Source organism: Cricetulus griseus, chromosome 6, assembly GCF_003668045.3.
Source record: "Cricetulus griseus strain 17A/GY chromosome 6, alternate assembly CriGri-PICRH-1.0, whole genome shotgun sequence".
NCBI classification, from domain to species: domain Eukaryota; kingdom Metazoa; phylum Chordata; class Mammalia; order Rodentia; family Cricetidae; genus Cricetulus; species Cricetulus griseus.
Genome location: NC_048599.1, coordinates 83,557,369 through 83,578,069, shown reverse-complemented (window position 1 = coordinate 83,578,069; position 20,701 = coordinate 83,557,369).

Genomic DNA, 20,701 nt, shown 5'->3' with positions numbered 1-20,701 from the left:
TAGCACAAAACTAGGAGATCACATCTTCAAACACAGACAAGGGAAAAAAAGTGTTAATTCCAGTACTTGGGAGGCAGAGGCAGACAGATCTCTGTGAGTTCAAGTACAGCCTGGTCTACAGAGTGAGTTCCAGGACAGCCAGGGCTATTACCCAGAGAAACCCTGTCTTTGAAAATAAACAAAGAATGAACCAGAAGCTGGTTGAAGCTATAAACTCTCACCCCTTGTCATGTACTTCCTCAACCAAGACTCTGTCTGCATCCTAGAAGTTCAGTAATTCCCCCATATAATGCCACCAGCTCAGGACCAAGCATTCAAATACTTGTGCTTTGGTGACATTCCTCATTCAAACCATCACACTGACAATACAGAGAGGCAGGAAATTCATTGTCTGGTCCCAGGTGACTTACAAGCTACCCAGGATGCCTTGTGGATGCTGCTTCTTCCATGGAGGTGTGTCCACCCTGATGCATTTCCGCCTAGATGAAGAAACAGCTTCCAGAATCCCTGGCAAATGCCTCCCAGCCCAGCCTAGCAGCAAGAACCCGCCCTTCTCAGTCTCATGCCCTTAGCCCCTCAAGTGTGCACAGTGAGCTCATCTCCTCCTCTTCCTCGAGCTCCAATGCCCAACACAAAGAGGCCCTTCCTGGCTCCTCTATATACCCCAGACACTCAGCTAGGCAGCATGCCAACATCAGTAGGCAGACCCTAAGACATTGAGCAGGAAACCCCAAAACTAGGCAGGTCAGACTTGGGCCCACATCCCAACAGTATAACTTATTAAATAAAACCAACCCAGAAAACAAACTGAGTCCAAACTTAGGTACCGGTTCCTTCTAGTCTGGCTCCAGACTAGGCCCAAGGTTTTGGGTGAATCCATGCTTTCCTCCACGAGACTGGCACCATCTGGCAGGAAAGAGATAGAAGGGTCTCCAGGACATCCAAGGCTGGACAGAAGGCCACATTTTCTGTAAGATTCCAGGGCTTCTGCTAAGAGAACCACGTCACACAGCCTGGCTCCTTGCCCTTTTGGAACTTCTCTGTTATTTTGGTTTGGCTGTGTCCTCCTGTGACATGTGAGGCCTCATTTTCCTGTTTCCGGGAAGCAGCTAAGCAGCTGCAAGCTTCATTCCCTACAATCTCTTCTCTCCTAGATACTGTACCCTGTTTGTGTAAACAAATATAAACACATGCATTTACTCATGTGTCCATTAACGTGTGCTCAAACACACTTGATATGTATATACATACATACACAGTTCCTATTGATTGCATAAAAAAAATTAGCAGCACCTTTTGTCACTGGAATTGCCCACTCCCACTGTCACCACTGTCCCACTCTCCCCACTAAGAGAGCCAGCTAGGTGTTGTCCCTGGAGGGAGTTTCTATGATCACAGCCTTTTCAATCTCTCTCTAAATTAAAAGCAGCCCAGCTAAAGTGCTCCAGGATTTCAAAGCTCTGTCACCAGGCTTCAAAGGCTGTTCTCACTAATGAAATTAAATGAGATAATGTACTGGGAACTCAGCATACTGCCTGCCAAGCGTGAGCTTGTGAGCCTGCAAGCTTGTTCTCTGGGTCTGGGACTTTAGAACAAGCCTTCGGCCTTCAGCAAGGAGGTCTCAGCTGGCCTGGGCTGGCTGCCAGGCACCTTGCAGGGTGATGGAAAAGGAAGGGAGGTGGCTGTGGGCACTACAACCTTGTCAGCTCTCCCTTGGGGACCTCATTCTGTGGCTCTTTCTTACCACCACCATTACGGTGGCCTCAGGAAGTCACAGTAGCCACCAGTCTCTTCTGTCATGGACTGAACCCTTTTCTTTTGATTTTCCTATCTAAACAGACTGGCCATCATTTCCTAAAGCCTTCTGCAGGAAGTACGGGGAGGGGGGGGGAGACGACACCCAATTATGCTTTCTTTGTCCAGATGGTCTCTAGCTAGTCTTAGGAGAAAGACTCTAGTCTCCAGCAGACATTTGCCAGCCTCTGATTCTCCACCCCAAATCACCACAAAGACAGAGTGACTACCCCTGGGGACACAAACGAGCACTTTTCTGGGCCACTGAGCTAGGGAGGAAAGGGGGATGCCATATCCTAAGGATCTTGCCTGGGCTCCAAATGGGCCCAGAATCTCATGCCAGCCACTCATTCATCCCCATGACAGCCTCATGACAGATTTGCCTAGGGTCAGAGTTGAAAACAGCCCCATTTCTAGAACACTGTGAGCCTAGTTGATAGCTAATCCACATTGCAAGTGTGAAGTCAAGGGACCTTCTCAGAACAGCAACACAGTGTCAGCTGCTATTATTGTCATGTGGAAAGAAGAAACGGACACCCTGAACAGGGCTATGGTATGTCTTCGCCCCACTGGTGAAGGTGGTGCTCTGAGCTCCCAGGTGGGGAGTGGGGGGGGGCTCTTTCCCGAATCTGCTATGGGGTTTCTTCCACTCTCTCCCCTTTTCAATTTCACAACATGATTTCTATGGTATTTATCTGGCACCAGGTGCTTATCCCAAGTCTGATCCTACGATAACCCCACTGTGACTGTCAGTGGGGAGGGCACAGAGGCAACCTGAGGAGTTCCTTTAAGCTCTTAGGAGTCTTCACCCAGGCAAAGGATTCCTGGCTTTGGAACAGAAAAGAACTTCAGGGTCAGTCAGTATAATGCCAAATGAGGGTTTTTATTGAAAATAGAAAAACACAGAGAAAGAAGAATGCATGCATGAAAATATGAGTGTGGGCTTCTCAAGACACAGTTTATTAGAAGATGTTTTTCTTTCTTTTTTTTTTCTTTGTTCAAAACAGGCTTCCTCTATGTAGCTCTGGCTGTCCTTGAGCTCTCTCTGTAAATCAGGCTGGCCTCAGAGATCCAAACTCAGAGTCTGAAGTGAGATCTGTCCCCTCGGGGGAATAACAAGATAGGTGGGTACGGGCTCCTCAAGGGAGGGTGGTGATTGTCTTAGCATCAGGTGTGTGTGTGTGTGTGTGTGTGTGTGTGTGTGTACATATATATGATGTTCATGGCTCTTAAGTTACATCTCAAAAGGCTGCTAAGAAATCTTGGGTTTTCTTTCCTCTCTCTCTCTCTCTCTCTCTCTCTCTCTCTCTCTCTCTCTCTCTCTCTCTCTCCCTTTCTCTCTATTTTTGGTGAGTGCTGGCAGTGCTCTGCATGCACCCTGGGATTATAATCTGCTAAGGTAAAACCAGGAGCCACTAGGGTTGCACAGGGAGGTTGGGGCACATCCTATTGATAGAGGGGCTTTCTGGTGAAATCCTTAGAAAATTGCAGACCTTCAGCTAGGAGGGGAGAACAGCCTTGAGCAGTTGTTAATTGTGCTTAAATCCTTGCATCTCTGGTAGTGAGAGGCTTCAACCAGACTCCAGAATGAGGGGTTCCTTTCTCTTCCCATGTTCTCATAATGTCCCTTGCCTTTTTACCCTTCCCCAGGGTAAGCACCGCAGCTCTACCCAGGAACTAGAGAGGGCCCAGTAGAAGAAAGGTGGGAAGCCTCCTACAGCGTGTCCCAAACAGGTAAGGAGGTAGAGGGGGCCAAGGTTAGGGAGTGAGGAGGGGCCTAGTTCAAGACAACAGAAGGCTGCAGGTGTGGCTAGAGTCCCCCTTCATCTCGGACAAGGCCTCCCATGGAGGTAAGGAACCTTCCTCACAGATTCACACCAACATCTCCCCTTCCACAGGCCTCAGCAATTGGTGTCACAGGGGTTAACAGGAGACCTCTATAGGAAGGCTGTCTGCTGCCTTCCATTCCTGAGGCCAGGACTGAGTCCTGTGAGAACCCAGACCCTGCTGGCTGCTGGGAGCAGGGTGCAACCTCGACCAGAGTCAGGCCACTGGGAGCACAGACTCATTTTGTTTTCGTTGTTGTTTTGAGATAGCTTCTTTCCCACTTCTTTCCATGTCAATGACAGAACCAGCAAGCAGGCAACTCACTACCTGAGTCTGGGTGGGGGTCCTATGCTGGGAGCCTGACCCCATGCTGCTATGGAGATGACTAAGATGCTACCACTTGCTCCCAAATTCATGTTATCAGATCACTGCCAAATGTGGGAGGCTGGGGGTTCACATGGGGTGCCACTGTGTGGATCTATACACTTAGGGCCTGGGGGAGAGACGTTTTCCAGATCGTATAGGGTGCCCCATTTTCCTGTCTCCTTGAACTGGATCAGACCCTTTATCACTGTCCAGCAACCTGGTTCCCATGGCAACCAGCTTGGATGTCACAAGGAATCCCAGGGACCCTTAGGCAGAGTCAAGGAAGCATAAAGGCACATTTAGAAGATAGAGTGCCTGCTCGGTTCCGTCAGCTACTCCCTTCCTTTGCTGGCTGTGTGAGGTGCAGTGTGTGAAGGCCTTGTCGTAAACGCCTGCTCTCCTGTGACTTTGAGACAGCAGTTTCTCTGAAGATCTGAGCACAGTCTAAATAAAACCTTCCTTTCTTCCTCTCTTTTCTTCTCAGGTCTGAGAAAATGACTTTCATTTCCTCCTGTGGAGAGCAGGGATAAGGAAGCCATACTATGGAAGGCCTGTGAGTTCTAAGCTCCCAGCTGGCTTTGCTCATCCACTTCAGAACCACCCAGGGCACGCTTCCCTCCTAAGCAGAGGAAAAGAAGGCCGAGCAGCCGGTTGGGCACCAAGCCTGCCTGGCTCCCCAGCCTGTTCTCACCACTTGGGAATGGCACAGCTTCCCCTGTGCAGCTTCCCGTGTGAACACACCCTATATCCAGCCGGTGGTGGCAAACTGTGCCAGGTGGGCCTCAACTCACTGCTTCATAGTACTCAGGCTCATTTTGGGAGAAGGGCCTGCTTCCTCCCTGGGGCGTACTCAGTGAGTACTGAGGGTACTGTGCACCAGGACAAGAAGAAGGAGTCCATATGCCTTGTGGTCCCTCAGCCCAGTGGAGAGTTACTCGGCTGTTCAGGGGAGGGTCAAGTGTACTACCTGCCTTGCTTGTGATCTACCATGGGTCTCATCCTTATTGCCTAAGGGATGCTTAACTCCTATTGAAACAGTACTGCAGGGGATTCCCCCCAGACACTGTTCATCTTTTAGTGGTAACTGGCATTTCAAGGAGGTAAGGGGTTGAGTTTCCCTCCACAAGGGAATGTTAGTGTCCCTGACCTCCTGAGTTTCATCAGCTGCTCTGATGAAAAATGGCAATGGTAAGCTGGGCGTTGGTGGCGTATGCCTTTAATCCCAGCACTCGGGAGGCAGAGGCAGACAGATCTCTGTGAGTTTGAGGCCAGCCTGGTCTCCAGAGTGAGTGCCAGGATAGGCTCCAAAGCTACACAGAGAAACCCTGTCTCAAAAAATCAAAAACAAAACAAAACAACAAAAAAAATGGCAATAGTAACATTCAACTGGAACACACAGCTATGTGGCAGCTTGATACTCCAACAGTGATGAGACCAGCTGCCCAGGTAACAGTGCAATCTCTATCTCATGGCCTTCCTGGTTTCAGCTTTGGCCACTTAGGCCTGAAGGATGGAGCCGTAGGGTCCTTCTGGTCTCCATGCAGGCCAGGCATATTGGTCAGCTCCTGAGTCATGATTCAGAGAAACCCACTGAAACTGGTTCAGTGAAGGGGGCATCTTTCAGCTTTCCCAGCCTGGGCAAGTAGGTAGGGACAGCCTGGACATAGCTGTGTCCCCCAACTCAACTGGTCTTTTCTTAACCATCTTGTCACCCCATCTCTGCCAAGTCCTATTCCTCTTGTTACCATGGCTGCCCTAAGTTCCAACCCAGCCACAGGAGATTCAAGCAGGGTCCTCTATTTCCCTTCCCAGGGAAGAGAGATCTGACTAGACCAGACTGAGTCATATGCCTACTCTGGGTCCAATCACTTTCGTATAGGGAGGGACCAGACAGGATAACCCTGCCTCTCCATGGAAGTGTCTCAGCTCCTCTAGTGCCTCCCCAGGCAGGTGCTTGTGGGCATAAATATCCATCTTGCATCTTCACAAAGTCACGCTCCAAATATCTCTGCAAGGAATATTTTAAAAATATCCAACTGGTTCTATGTCTCAATAAATCCGTTGATCTTTAGATAAAGGCTGATCCTGCCAAAGGACATTGTAAAATCATTTTCTTCCTGGTAATTATTGTTGATGGTCTTGGTCACGTGTGGAGATCTTCCGGGGTTTCAGACACAAATGTTAGGGCTGGGGCTGGAGCCCTTAACCAGCAGCATGGCTCTGTATGCACATGGGAGGCTCTAGTCCATTGTCCAGTTCTCTCCCAAAGCAAGGAGGAGACTCCAAGGAAAGATGCTTGCAGATGTCTAAGCTGTGGGGGAGGCTTCTTAGGGGTAAGCTTGGAGCTCAAAGGACAAGGGAGAATTAGGAGGAAAGCCTGCTTTGAGAAAGTCCCAGTGGGATTGTCTGGGTGGTGGCCCAAGTGTCTTCAGCACAGCAGTCTCCAAAAGATGTCTATTGGGTAGACAGTTATGGATTGACTGTTCCTTGGACCTCATTTCTTCCTTCACCTTAGACCCCAGCACAATAGGATACATGTTCCCAGGCTCTGTTGTAATGAATTGACTTGGAACAGTGTTAACATAGAGTGACCCAGAGCAGGAGAACAGGCCAAACAAGCAATGTAGCCTTTATTCCCTCCCTAAGACTTGTAGATGTATCCACGGGTGATATTTCTCTCCAGGCAGATCATCCCAAGTCTGTAATGTAGACAACATTTGCCCTTCCTTCTTTCTACTTAAGGGGAGGCACAGACAGGAGATGTTACCCAAGCTCATACAGCATGGGGAAGTTCCAACTCCATGTACTTCAGGGATCCCGGGGAACGTTTGGATCACACCTGGGGATGGGTTTCCAGAAACTAAGAAAACCCATGCAGTCCCCAAATGCTGACATTTAGAGCAGAAGGAAATGTTTTGGAAGCACATAGACCTAGCTTTGAATTCTGGCTTTCCTATGGTATCTGGGGCAGTGACTCATCGTCCACAGAGATTTAAAGGATGGGTGGATGCAGGTTAGTATCTCAGGAGGAAGCCCTCGAGGAATGTCAGTGAGTGTGTATTGCCAACCCAGGCAGCTTTGTCTCTTGGCCTCGGTTTTCTAGGCTGCAAAATGGACCGAATGACCATTCCTGAGCAGATCTGCTGAGAATATGAATGAGACAGTGTGCCCAGGTCTTGTCCCAGTACCCGGAACCCTCCCTCTGTTGAAGCTCTGCTTGCTGTTAGAGTAGGTGACACCCGCTCTAAGAAAAGCCCTATGTGTGAACTGGAACGCTCAGGCGCCAGCCGAGGAAACAGACCGCACGTGTTCCATTTCCCTTTCCACCTGGCGAGAGTATCCAAGGCTCAGGGTAAAGCGGATGAGTGTGTGGGCCCAGTGGGTGTTCCTGGGGCTGAGGAGCCGGGCTGGATCTATCTCCCAGCATGCTCCTGGGGGAGGCCTGGAGAAGTGGCTAATGTGCCCAAGATGCCAAGGCTGGCTGGCTAGAGATCCATCAGGCAGCTGGGCACTTCCTGTATGAGGCGGGCACAGGGTAGGGCACAATGTACGGGGACACAAAGCAGGGACAGCATCTCTCTTCCAAAGACAGCTATGGAGTGGGCCCATGAAAAGATGACCACAAATTAATGAGTATTTATGATGCTCTGGGCAGTGGGCCAACTGGCTGAATGTATCCCAGCCACCACCATCTGTGCAGCAGGGCACATCACTTCTTGTCCCTGAGCCTCAGTCTCCCTCTCTGTGAATGGTCTTTACAGTGGCATCAACTTCCAGGGCTGCTTTGAGGACTGGCCGACTAATGAGATAGTGCAGTCTTGGCTAGATCTGGGGTTTGGAGGTAGTAGGCATCCATTGGCACACCCATCACAACTCTGAAAAAGGTGTTAAAAAGCATGGATCCTAGGGGCTCCTGGCATGTACAAGAAGAGTAGGCAAGAGTAGGCACATCAAGCTGGGTGTGTAGAGAAGCTAGTTTTGAGACCCAAGGATGAAGCTGCAGTGTTTGCCTTGCAGACAAAGTTGGAGGCCTGTGGAGTCAGGAATAGGAGATGGGAGACCCGATGGGAGACTTTGAAATAGAAAGTCTGTTGGTTCAGGGACTTGAAGGTAACTGACCTTGGGGTCAGGGGACTTGGAGGTAGGGGACCGTGGAGCCAGGGGAGTGAAAGGAAATGTGGGGTCAGGGTACTTAGAAGTTGAAGGATCACTGAGGTCAGATTGAGGTCAGAGTGGAGCCAATGAGATTGAGGGACTTGGGGTTGGGAACCCACCAGGATCAGGGGACTTAGAGATGAGGAACCTACTAATCAGGTAATCTACCACAGACCACACAACCAGTCAGGGGCAGAGGCAACACTGGCGAGTCAGGCGACCCCTTACTTGCTTTGCTTACCACACAGGGCACCTCCCCAGAAGCTGTGCCAACCTGCCTTGTCAGCCTAGGCCGGGGTTCTGGACTGGTCCCTCTCTGGAGGACAGTGGGGTGAGACTGCCCCCCAAGTGGTCATTTGAAAGCCACTGTGACCTTATCATGGGTTCCTTTCCCATAAGCCATGGAACTTAATTATGGCGATGTACCCTAGCTTGTGGACTCAGAAAAGTGGCACCACTGGTCAGGGACATGGCCCTCATGGCTTTTACAGACGTCCTCCCGCCTCCACATTCTGGTGTCTCTGGGATTGCAGGCTTCCCTGGCAAGCTTTGGTACTGCCAAAGCATTTGGATATTTTGCTCATTTTATTAATAAATGTGTCCTGATGCCAAGTGCATGGAAACTGCTGCCTGGGAACGGCATCAGAGCATGCTCTGGGGAGTCATCTGTCTGAGCTGTGGCTACAGGAAAAACAGACAGGGATCTAAGGAGGCTGGAGGCAGGCACTGGAAGGTCCATGTAAGAACTTGGGGGTGGTGGTGTCTGAGGACCTCAGGGACCTGGAGGAACCAGACAGGAGGAAGCTTTTCGTCTTAACTCCACACACAACCAGAGGACATTGGGCCACATGGAACCTAGAAGCCTCTTTGGCCCCAGACACTGACAGGTGAACACACTTTCTTCTAGAGCTGCTGTGCCTGGGTGGGCAGCACGGGTCAGAGTTCAAGGTTGCCACAATGCCACAAAAGAGGACTTTGACAAGCCTAGTTGTAGTAAACCTGGCCTCAAAGAAGATGTAGGCCTAGGGTCTGCTCTATGGAGGAAGCTGGTAGTCTCTCACACATTAAGGACTTGGCCAGGGACCTGCCACATCCAGGCCCCCAGAGTTCACAGCGGTAGACTCTGATAAGGATGCTATCAAGGAAGGTATCCCCAAATCAAACACATCATAAGCATAAGTGGGACAAGGGGGCTTTTGTGCTGAATAGGAACAAGTGCCTGGTGCCCACCGGAGCTCCCCTCTCCTCCAGCCAGGGTGTGCGTTCCAGTCTATTACTGGCCAGTGAATAAATAATCCCAAGGCCCTGGCAGGATCTTTACCCTTTAAGGGAATAGAGCTCAGTTCATTTGAGAGGGAGATAGCACCGCCCCAGACCAAAGTCAGCTAGAGGAGTGTTGTTTATAGGGGCCATTGTGGCTTGAGCAAAGCAGACAGGCAGGCAGGCAGGAGAATAGAAATGTGGGTACAAAGGCCAGGGAAATCCAAGGGCCCTTCAGCACTATTGGGCCAGGCAATGACCATGTCATTATCTGGAGAGCCACCTGCTATGGAAGCCGTCAATGGTCCCATCCTGGGTTCTTCACATGCTAGCCTGACCTCTCCTCCCTGTTATATTCTGACCTTGAAAACAGCACATCTGGGGCCTGAGGCTATGGTCTAATTGATAGAGTCCTGGCCAGGCATTCAGGAAGCCCTGGATTCTATCCCCAGCACTGCATAGGCTGGATGTGATGGCAAGCTCCTGTAATTCTACCACTTAGGAGGTGGAGGCAGGAGGATCACAGGTTCAAGGTCAATCTAGTCTATGTAGGAAGTTTGAGTCCACCCTAGACCCTGTCTCATGATGATGATGATGATGATGATGATGGCCTCCTGGTTCTTCTTGGGTTGGCCATGCTCTCCTGGCCCTGTAGGACATGTGACTCTCTCTCACTCTCAATTCTCACTCCTTGGCCTCAGCTGTAATATCAGACTTAAAGGACCTCTATCTGTCTTGTGACTCTGTCACATATGGTCACTATGTCAGTCTGGACAACAGCTCTGATGTCTTCCCTACAAGATGATAAGTTTGGGGTTCATCAGAAGGATCTGGGATTGCTATTCCATTGTTCTATGCCCCCCGCACCTGGTTCACTGTAGGTACTCAGATGGACAATGAATGCTGAAATAAATGAATAATGGCTGAATGGCAATTTGAAGCTGCTCAATATCTGCCTTCCCAAATGAAGACCTGGCCAACTATCTACCATGTCAGATACAGCCCAAGAGGGATGCAGGAACAAGGGAGGAAAGAAGGAAAGGAACCTTAGCACTCTGGGCTGCTCATATAGTCTGCTCATCTTCAGCCTCAGTGCTGGCTGAGCCACACAGTAAATGACCTGAGCTCACGTGCTGTGGCTCTGATCCCCTCCCCCCAGGAGCTGACTTGTCTTTCACAGGTAGGCTGGGTTGTGGCTGCTCTCACCTCTCCCCTCCTTACACTCTTCTGCTGGGATCTGCTAATCCCATAAACCAGCTTCTTCCTGGTTACTGTCAAGGGATGACTGTAGGGGCCTTTTCTCCCAGGAAGAGGGCTGTGTGACTTAGTAGGGGGCAGGGGCTGGTCATCTGTTCTTAGGCCAGCTCCCTACAGAGGGGCCATTCAGAGTTCCATGGCCTGTGTCTGCCCCTTCCTGGCCCAGGCAGGAGCAGATGGTCCAGCTGTCATCCAGGAGTCTGGGAGTCCTAAGGCTACAGAAGAATCAGGGGGTGTGTCCTGCACATACATATGGGGGCACCCTCCTTTACTAGGCCTCTGTCCTGGGATTAGATCTGGAGCCAGACTACCATGCCCAACTCAAAGACACACCCCTAAGGATGGCCTCTCATGGTGACCTAGCCCAGGGCTCACAAATGCCCTAGGAGGTCTGGAGAGGCCTGTGTAGAATCCCAGGATCTCACACATTCTAGAAGAACCTCACACTTTAGACAAATGCTCTGTTCCTAGGCTGTATCTCCAGCCTTCTTTTTTCTTTAATCAATTTCTCACTAAGCCACCCAGGCAGTACTTAACCCCTGAGTACTGAGACTACAGGAGTGTACCAGGCCCAATAGAATCTGCATATTGATTGAGTGATTGATTAAAGCATGGCATTTAGCCCTGGCTTCAAGCTCCTATGATGATGATGACCTTGAATGTCCGATCCTCATGGTCCTGCCTCCATAATCTGAGATTACAAGAGAGGACCACTATGCCTGGCTTAAGCAGTACTGGGGATCGAACCCAGGCCTCCATGAATACTATGAGAGCACTCTACCAATTGAGCCACATTCCCAGCTGTGTTTTTTAATAGACCTCACAAGAGTCCATTAAGGTCTCCCAAATACTGCCCTCTGGTCATTTCTATTTATTTCTAGCCTGGGTGACAGTAAGAGGTCTGTGACTAGGGGCATGAGAATAATTGTGATCCCCACTTAACCCAGGAAGAAACTGAGACAGGCACACACCCCTCCCAAAGGCAGGCTGTTTTCCAAAGTAAATCTCATGAGGTCTGTTCTTGCAGAGCTGGTGGCTCCTTAGTGAATGACTCTTGGACACTCATTTCCTCAGGGGAAAGGAGGGATCCCCTGAAACACTGCCCTCCTCTGCACAGCATCATTCAAAGACCCCCAAGTCCTGAAAAGATTACAACATCTCCCTCATCCCCAGTGAATCCTAAATAAAAATAACAGAAACTCCAAATTAACTGTAAGGAAATCCCACAGTACCACAGCGCTCTAAAAGTAGTTCTTAAAAGAAAAAAAAGTGAAATTGTTTGAAACATCTCTCCCATTTTTATTAGTGATGGTCTTGAGTCTAGGACACAGTTTCTCAGCTTGCTCTTCTGCCCCCCCCCCCCCACACACAGCATGGGGTCTGGGTGAGAGAGAGGTGGACAGCTGGAGCATCCTCTGGGCCGGGAAGGCTGCCACCTTGTCTCCTTACCAATCCAGGTTCCTGGAGAGACATCCCAGGTTTCCTCCACTCCTCACTTCCCCTAACCCTACCTCTAACTCAATCAAGTCCTCTCCCCTGGAAGGTAGGAAGTCCTCCAAGATTTACCAAAAAGATGCTGTCTCTGATGAGTTTAGGAAATGGAAACAAAGAAAACCCTGGAGGGGCTGCACGGCCCAAAAGTACTGCTGTGTGTCTCTGAGTAAGACCCTTAACCTCTCTGTGCTTTAGAGAGTAACACAAGGCCTGGATTACATGCCTGCCTTGACTCTGAGAAAGGAAGGCAGCAAAGGCCACACCCTTCAAAAGGTGCTTAGCACACAGTCACTGGTTTCAAGATGTTCACTCATAAGGCTTGTGTCCCTAAGAGCTGGTGGCAACTAGAACAAGAATGGTTCAAGCAAGATGCCCATCTGGGATGCCTGGAACTGTCTGGGAGACTTTAGCCAATCCCCACAGCCTTTCAGAACCTCAGGCTCCCAATCCACAAAGGAAAAGTGGGGACTAGAACCATGGCCTAGTCTCTAAAGGAGATGATTTCCTCACTCTAGTATTTTCTATAGCTCCTGTTCACCTTTCCCAGCTATCTCTAGGCACCTTCTCCAACGTCCTCCCAAATGGAAACACTTAGCACAGGGCTTCTTCTTCCTCTATGGCAGAAAAGGATGGCCCCTGATGACACTGCTGTGTCCCATTGTCACTTATGAGTTCCAGCCACTGTGGCAGCCTCTCCAGGCTGAAAACCTCCCCTCCATTGTGCCTATGGGGACAATGATGTCCTGGGTTTAAGCACTAAACTCAGCCCTGGGAGCCTGGGAGTCCCAGGGCCTCAGCCTGATTGCCTGTGGTGACTCAGGCTTCGACAACATTACAACAGCAATTACTCCTTAAACTGGTGATTTCTCACTGTTGATGCAGCTAGGTGGCCTTTTTATTTTCTTTTCAGTTTGCATTCACCAGCCTGGGGGAGGGGACTGGGCTTGAGGGAAGAAACAAAAGGAAGACAAAGAAAATGTCATGGGGTGGGAAGAGGTCTGGACACATAGAGGCCCTGGCTGCCTCTTTCTCACCATCTGGGAGGCCGCCTAGGGTGGGAGGGAGAGGGAACAGGCTAGACAGCAGGTGTGCAGGGGGTTGGGGTCAGAGGTTGCCTTTGGCTCTTGACTCCTTCTGGGGTTCTGACCCTGTCTAAGACCCCAGAGCCTGGGAGAGATGGGAGGGCAGCCAAGCCCACCTTCCTTTCAAGTTACCCCCATCTCTATGCCTCTTCCTTTTAGATGCCTCCCAAGTGCCTGGCACTGGGTTAGGTGTGAAGAAGCAACAAGAATCTGGGCTGGGAATGTAGCTGAGCTGGTAGAATGCTTGCTCAGTACGCATGTCTGGGGTTCCATCCCCCAGTGTCTCATAAACTGGGCATGGTGATGCATACACACTTGTTATCTTAGTACCTGGGAGGGGAAGGCAGGGGGATCAGAAGTTTGAGTTCTTCCTAAGCTAGTCTAGGTTACATGAGACTCTGAAAAAGAAAAAAAAAAAGGAAAAGAAAAAGAAGAAAAGAGACAAAGGAAGAAACATATGGTCCCGGGCACAGTAGCCCAGAACCAGCCCTGAGCACTTAGAACGCAGCTGTCAAATCTACTACAGTGGTCTCTTGGGAGTGGCTGCCAGTTTGAGGTATCTGTGGGGGCCTTGGGATTACAGGGCCAGGGGTTAGGAAGGCTTTCCAGAGAAAATAATATCCATGCTGGCATAAAAGTATGTGCATATGGAATGATAACTGATGATAACTGAAGGTGGAGATGAGCTGAGCAGAAGGACAGCAAGGATGAGGACAGAGGGAGACACAAAGAGGTCCTGGCAATAGCATCTCCTCTCTTGTTTCTCATTTGCTGCAGTACAGGGGGTTCTGATGGGTTCTACACAGTGTGTGTGTGTGTGTGTGTGTGTGTGTGTGTGTGTGTGTGTGTGCATTCGTTCCTTCATTTGTTTTAGATGGGGCCATTTAAAGTTCACCACAAATCTTACTGAACAAACTGGCAGATCTATGATGGCCTGGACCCTGCGGCCACAATGTACTGTGTACAGGCTGTGCACTGAACTGCTCCATCTGCTTTGAGAGTAACAAACAGCCTGTGGCCCTGCTCCACAATGCCATTTATTAGTAGTAATTGCCTATTCTCTTCCTCTCTGTTTATATAACATGAAGAATAGTAAGATCTGAGAATATGGTGGAGTGTGAGGCAGATCAGAGGAATAGGAACACTTATGGAACCCACTGATACATGTGATAAGGTCAACAGACAGAATGAAGCAGTTGAGGGACACCATCCATGAGCTCTGCTGAGGTTTCCTGCCAGCTGAGACCAGCAAAAAAGAGGGAAGAAAGGAGCCAAAAGCAGGCTTAGGAAGAACATTTACTGCCGAGGGAAGGTCATATGCAAAGGGCCTGAGGTGGACACACATTTGCTGGATGCAACACATAGGAAGGTGAGTTTCCTGTGGCTATCTAGGAGGGGCTGTGTGCAGGGAACAGAGCCCACAGGACCACAGTGGGCACAGAGACAGGTGAGAAGGGAGGTTGTGTCTCTCAGTCTCTGCCTTGCTTTCCATAAGCTCCATAGGGCTGATGGGTACAGAATGGTTTGGGGGGAGCAGTGCTTAGAGCTGGGGATGAGTTAGGATTGACAGTGGCAAGAGGGAGTGGTGGCGGAAATGGGAGTGGCCACTTAGAGAAAAAACATGCAAAGTTTTGAGTGCTGGCTCCTATTACTCCCAGTAAGAATGATGGTAAGGGGCCGGAGAGATGGCTCAGTGGTTAAGAGCACTGACTATTCTTCCAGAGGTCCTGAGTTCAATTCCCGGCAACCACATGGTGGCTCACAACCACCTTGAATGAGATCTGGTGCCCTCTTCTGGCATGCAGGCAGAAGACCATATACATAATAATAATAATATAATGAGGGTAAGGCCTCATCTTACTCTCAGGAGTGTAAAGTGCATTTAAATCCACTCTACTCACCAAGGAAATGGAAACGGGCAAGATACTGACTGTGCTCCTATTAGCAGCTGAATCAACAGGCTCAGATGTGGGGAGCACCACTTCGGTTCTCATAGCTCTAGGGAGACTTGAGAGAACTCATGCCCTGCCTCAATATCCCTATAATCTCTTCTGTCTCCAATGAATGTGGATGTCCTGCTCACCCGTGGGCCCAGGGTCCAGGCATCACAGTATCTGAAAGCACATGTTAGCCATTGGATGACACCAGCGAGGGTGCAGTTTACATGCCTGATGGGCTGGTTGGCACATGCTGTACCCTTCACATGAAGTTATAAAGCTGTAACTTGTAATGTTTTTATGCCCAGAAACCAGTCATTGCCTTCTGCCAGCTCTCCTGCATCCCCTCACCAACCAGGCAGAGACTCCCAGAATGCTCTGGAGCTGGAGCATAGTGGAGTAGAAGAAGGGCCAAATAAAGTTGTCAAGGCCACCAAACACCTATGATGAGCCCTTCATTATTTGTTCATTGAATTATCTAAGTAATCCTGTGAAGGGGACAGAGGCCAGGATTCTGTCTCTGTCAACAGGTAGCTTGAGAGACATAGCTAATGGTGACCATATGAGCAGGTCCCCTCCACAGGCTTGTGTGCAGAGTTCCGAAAGTCACCCACCATAGTGGCATTGCACACAGTAGTGAGAGCTCAAAGAAGCCCAGAATCGTGATCCTGTTTTGCCAGAAGAAGTCTGAGGCCAAGGCCAGCCAAGGCTACACAACTAAGTGTCACAGTCTGAAGGACTGTGGGGTTTTGGAGATGAGGTCTGAGACCCTCAGCAAGCATGAAGCCTCTGAAGGTTAGATCTCAAAGTCCAGTGCTGTTCTGGCCGAGGCCAGGCTGTGGAGCTATGAAGATGGATGAGTGAGACAAAGAGCCACCTCTCACTGTCTCCTGGGGACGGACAGGTGACAACTGATTCTGTGATTCAATGTAGCAGCTGCCATGGCCAGGTGTGTTCAGAACTGGAAGGTTCCCTTCCAGTTCTTGGCAGGAAAGACCTTTGTGGATGAGGGTGCTGCCAGAAGCCCAGCCTGAGCAAAGATCAGGAGGGTTGAAGCCCTGCTCTGAAGAAATGGGGGAATAAGATCTGTGGTGGTTAGAGATCTGCAGATCTGTGGGTGGGGAGAGCCCCAGCCACCCACAGATTTAAGTAGTCAACTTTTTTGTGTGTAAAGCCAACCTGGACCCCGTTTCCCATCTGAGCGATGGGCCACCTCCCAGAGGTTGCTTAGTTTGATATTGCACCCGTAAGATCTGTACCATGAAGTCCCACTGGGCTTTTCTCTCCCTCGCTATGATGGAAGGGGAGCCCGGGACTCTGGATGTAGGCCTGTCCAGTCCTAAAGGTTCTCTGGGATTGGAGATTATCCAACAGACGCTTTCCGAGGCTGGGGGCTATGACTAACCCTGCAAGAGGAACACGGGGAGAGCAGTCTAGCCCACAGTGCTCATGTAGATGGCCCAGCCCGGGGTGAGGCAGGCCGCCTGGGCTGCTCAGCTCCCAGCAGTTACATAAGGACGATGGGCGCCGGGAGAGCCGCCTTTGTTGCTGCGATCCGCCTCGGCAGCTCCGAGTATTAATAAACCGATCGCCCGGAACGCAGGCGGGCAGGCGAACTGCGGGACGATTGGGGCTGCAGCTCCGGGAGGGAGCGACACCCACGGCACCCTCCCCGCAGAGGGAAGATGATGCTCCCTCCAAGCTCCTCTCCAGTCCCCTTCCCCACCCGCCTCGCTTAGCAGGTGGGTGCTGAGAAAGCGAACAGTAATCTAGAATCCACCAGTGTGAGCTCCAGCCACTTCGCTACCATTTCTATGGTGTATGGTATCTGGCCTTGGCCTTACCTGTAACAGCAGAAAAGCACCTAAGTGTTAATTAAAGTGCTTACTCCCACGAGTCCCCCTTTGCCTCTTCCTGGTCTTCCTCTCTTTTCCTCCTCCCCACTTTCTTCCTCTCCTCTCCCTCCGGGTTCTCCCCTCCCCATCCTCCTCTGTGTCCTCCTGGCTTCTTCCCTTTTCCCCTCCTCCCCACTCTTCCTCTGCCTCCTCCTGGCCTTCCTCCCCTCCCCCTCCTCCCCACTTCTCCTCTGTCTCCTCCTGGTTTTCCCCCCTTCTTCATTCCTTCGCCCTTTATCTCTTCTCCGTTCTCTTCATCCGGCCCTCCTCTGTGGTTCTGACAGTTGAAACCAGGATCTCATACTACCAAGGGCTGGACCATTGAGCTACGCCCCCCCCCAGCCTTTCTTCCCTCCCCTTCCCTCCCTCCTCTCAATCCGCTCCTCACTCCCCTCCCCTTTCCTCCTTTGTTTCTCCTTTCCTTTCTTCTGTATACTGGAGCTCAAACCCAGGGTTTTGTGCATGCTAGGCAAATGCTGTACCATCCAGCTGTACCATCCCAGCCCTCCAAATGTTAAGGGTGTTTTGGTTTTGTTTGCTTTGCTTGAGACAGTTCTTGGTATGCAGCCCAGGCTAGCCTCAAACTTATCAGCATTCTGCCTCAGCCTCCTGAGTGCTGGGATTTCCAGTGTGCACCTTGCCTGGAAAAGGATCCCTTTGTACGAGCTAATGTAGCAGCCTAAAACCTCCCCCAAGTCTGTCTAGTGCAGTCTGTGGAATCCCATGGAGGCTTGTGGGAAGGTTACTGCCCTGGGAACCCCTGCCCAGCCCAGCTTTCTACTCTGTTGCTGCTGCGTGGGGCCGGGTACATAATTTTTCAGACTTTCTCCCCCATGTGCTCTGAGAACCACAGCTTGGTAAAGCCATTTGTAATCAAGCATCCAGAGCCTGGGAACTATAGCTCAGTTGGTAAAGCGCTTGCCTCATAAGCATAAGTTGGCGAGTTCAATCCCCAAAGCCTTTGTAAAAACCTTGGTGTGGTAGCTTGCACTTGTAATGCCAGCCCAGGGAAGCAGAAACAGCAGCTATCTGGGGCTCACTGGACAGCCTAAATGGTCAGCTATAGAGACCCAGTTTCAAGGAGTCCCTGTCTCAAAGGTGGGTAGCATTCCTGATGATGACACCTAAAGTTGTGTACATGTTCTAAATGCAAGTGCACATGTGTGCACTTGCACTCGCCCAAGCACCCACACACATTTTAAAATCTCTGTTTGACAGATGTTTTCCTGAGACCACATGTGATTTCCTTTGGTAAACATGGGTGACAGTTTAAAGGAAAAACTGGGACCCTAAGGGACACTGTTTGTGGGAGGTCTTGCAATCTCTGCTGTGGCCACCAGCAGAAACAGAGCCACTTTGGGCTCTGGGCTAGACTGTCAGAGTTGCATCCTGATCTGTCTAGAGTATGATTCATTGAGCCTTAGTTTACTTGTCTATAAAATGGATGAGTAATAAGACCAACCTGAAAAGACTTCAGACCACTTAAATCAGGAAAGCTCCTAGAGTGAGGTCAGAATGTCCTTTTGGCCAGGAGGCAGTTAAAAGACTGCTTATATAATGTAAGCTGAAGGCTCAGGCCAGGATATAGCCCTCAGCCCAAAGTGACTGTTTTGAGGGCCTCTGGGAGTTAACGAGCTGAGGAGGGTACCCTCTGTACCCTCATATCCTCAGCAATTCTTTTCCTACCAGGAGTCAGCACTCTGAGAGTCTCTAGTCAGCCTGAGGCTCTTATCTGACTTGTGGGAGTGTCTGCCCCCCTTCCCAGGGGAACTATATACCCTTGAGCTTAGGATACCAGGTCCCCCTACCCTATCCCCAGCTGATGGAGAATGGCTTTCTTGCAGGTGGCAACAATCACCTCCTGCTCCTATCTCTGCCAACTTTTGTCCATTCATCAATGAGTTTCTTATTGAGAACTTGTGAGTCAGGTCCTGAGTTAACGGCTGACACAACCAGTTCCCTGGATCCCTCAGTACCCTGGACATCACCATGGTTTCTCTTTCTATTTTACACGTAAATGGGCTCAGAGAGCCTGAGTAACTTGTCAAGAGCTACTAAGCTAGTTAGAGAGAACCAGGCCCTTCTACCTCACTTGGTCCAGGAAAGATATGCCGGACTGGTCTTGTCAGATCCCCCTCCCCTGCTTTCCTGCCACTGCTGGCATGGGTTGGCTTCCCAAGCTGCCCACCCCTTCTTCCTCTGTGAGGCCTGAGTTCCATTGTCATCCCCCCCCCCTCCGCTGATGGTTTCTTTCTCCCAGGTAAGGAGCTGTGTGACATTTTTTGCTCCCACAGCATCCACAGTCAAGTGCAGCAGTGAGAGATGAGTCAGCAAGGGAGTTCAGCCATGGGGGCGTGAGTCGGGCATGAGACCTGGCTAGTTTACAGACTGAAGGAGAGGAGGGAGAGCAAACAGCACTCAGGAGGGAGGGCCAGCCCGGGAATTCCTGATCCTCCCCTTCTCCTTCAGACCCTAAAGCTGTGTTCAGCCTAAGGCTACCCCAAAGGTCCCCACTAGGCAGGCTCAGAAAAGAAGGGAAGGCTATGGAAGTGAGGGGAGCCAGGAAAGGAACCTGACCCAGCTCAACTCACTCCCTGGGATCTCAGAGGAGTCAGCTTCTGCTTGGGCCTCAAAGGTATCCCTGTGGAAGCCTCAACTCACCCCGGCTCAACAGTTGTCACCTCTGAGCCACCCTTTACAGTTTCAGAAGCACCTATACTCTGCTCCTGGCAGTAGCCCCAAGCTAGAGGCTTATTGTCCTGGCTGTTCTGCGACTCCTACAAAGTTCACCCAATTCTTAATTCTATTTTACAGAAAAGAAAACAGAGACTCAGAGAAGCAGAGCTGCTGGTCCGAGGTCCCACAGCCAGGATTTAAACCTATGCTTGTCAAGTCCAGTATTCTCAGGTTCAACACCACTGAACACAGACAGTCCTGTTTTCCTCCAACATGTCCAGGGAGGTGGAATTGCTGAGCCCTTTCTGCCTGGGCCCTGCTCCAAAGATTATGCCCAGTGCAGCTCCCATAGCTCTCGCCATTCCCCACTAATCCTGCTCTAACTGCAAGCACCTTCGTTTTTAATTATTATCACTGTTATTATTATTGTGTGTATGATGGAGGTACCCTGTTATGGTACACATATTGGGGTCAGAGAGCAGCTCTGTAAAGTCAGTTCTTTCCTTCCACCTTTATGTAGGGTCGAGGGATTGAACTCAGGTCATCAGGCTTGTGCAGCAAGCCTTTTTTGTTGTTGATGATGTTTTTGTTTGGTTTTTTGTTGTTGTTGTTTTTGTTTCATTTAGCCCAGTGGGCGTCTCATATAGCCCAGGCTGGTCCTGAACTCCTTATGTAGCTGAGAATGTATTTGAACTTTTGATCCTCCTGCCTCCATTTCTAGAGTGCTGGGATCACAGATGTGCACGTGTCACCATGCCCTGCTCATTGAAAGTACAGTCTCTTCCTCAGGGACCACAGTCCAGAAGTGAGTTGTGTGCCCCTCCCCCTGTTGTGTGCCTACACCCACCTGCACACAGCACCGACACTGTTACCCCCACACTTGCACATGCGCTCTCCCTCTAGGCCACAGAGGTGCTGCCATTCTTGCCGAGGAAGCCCAGGACAGGACAGATGGAGC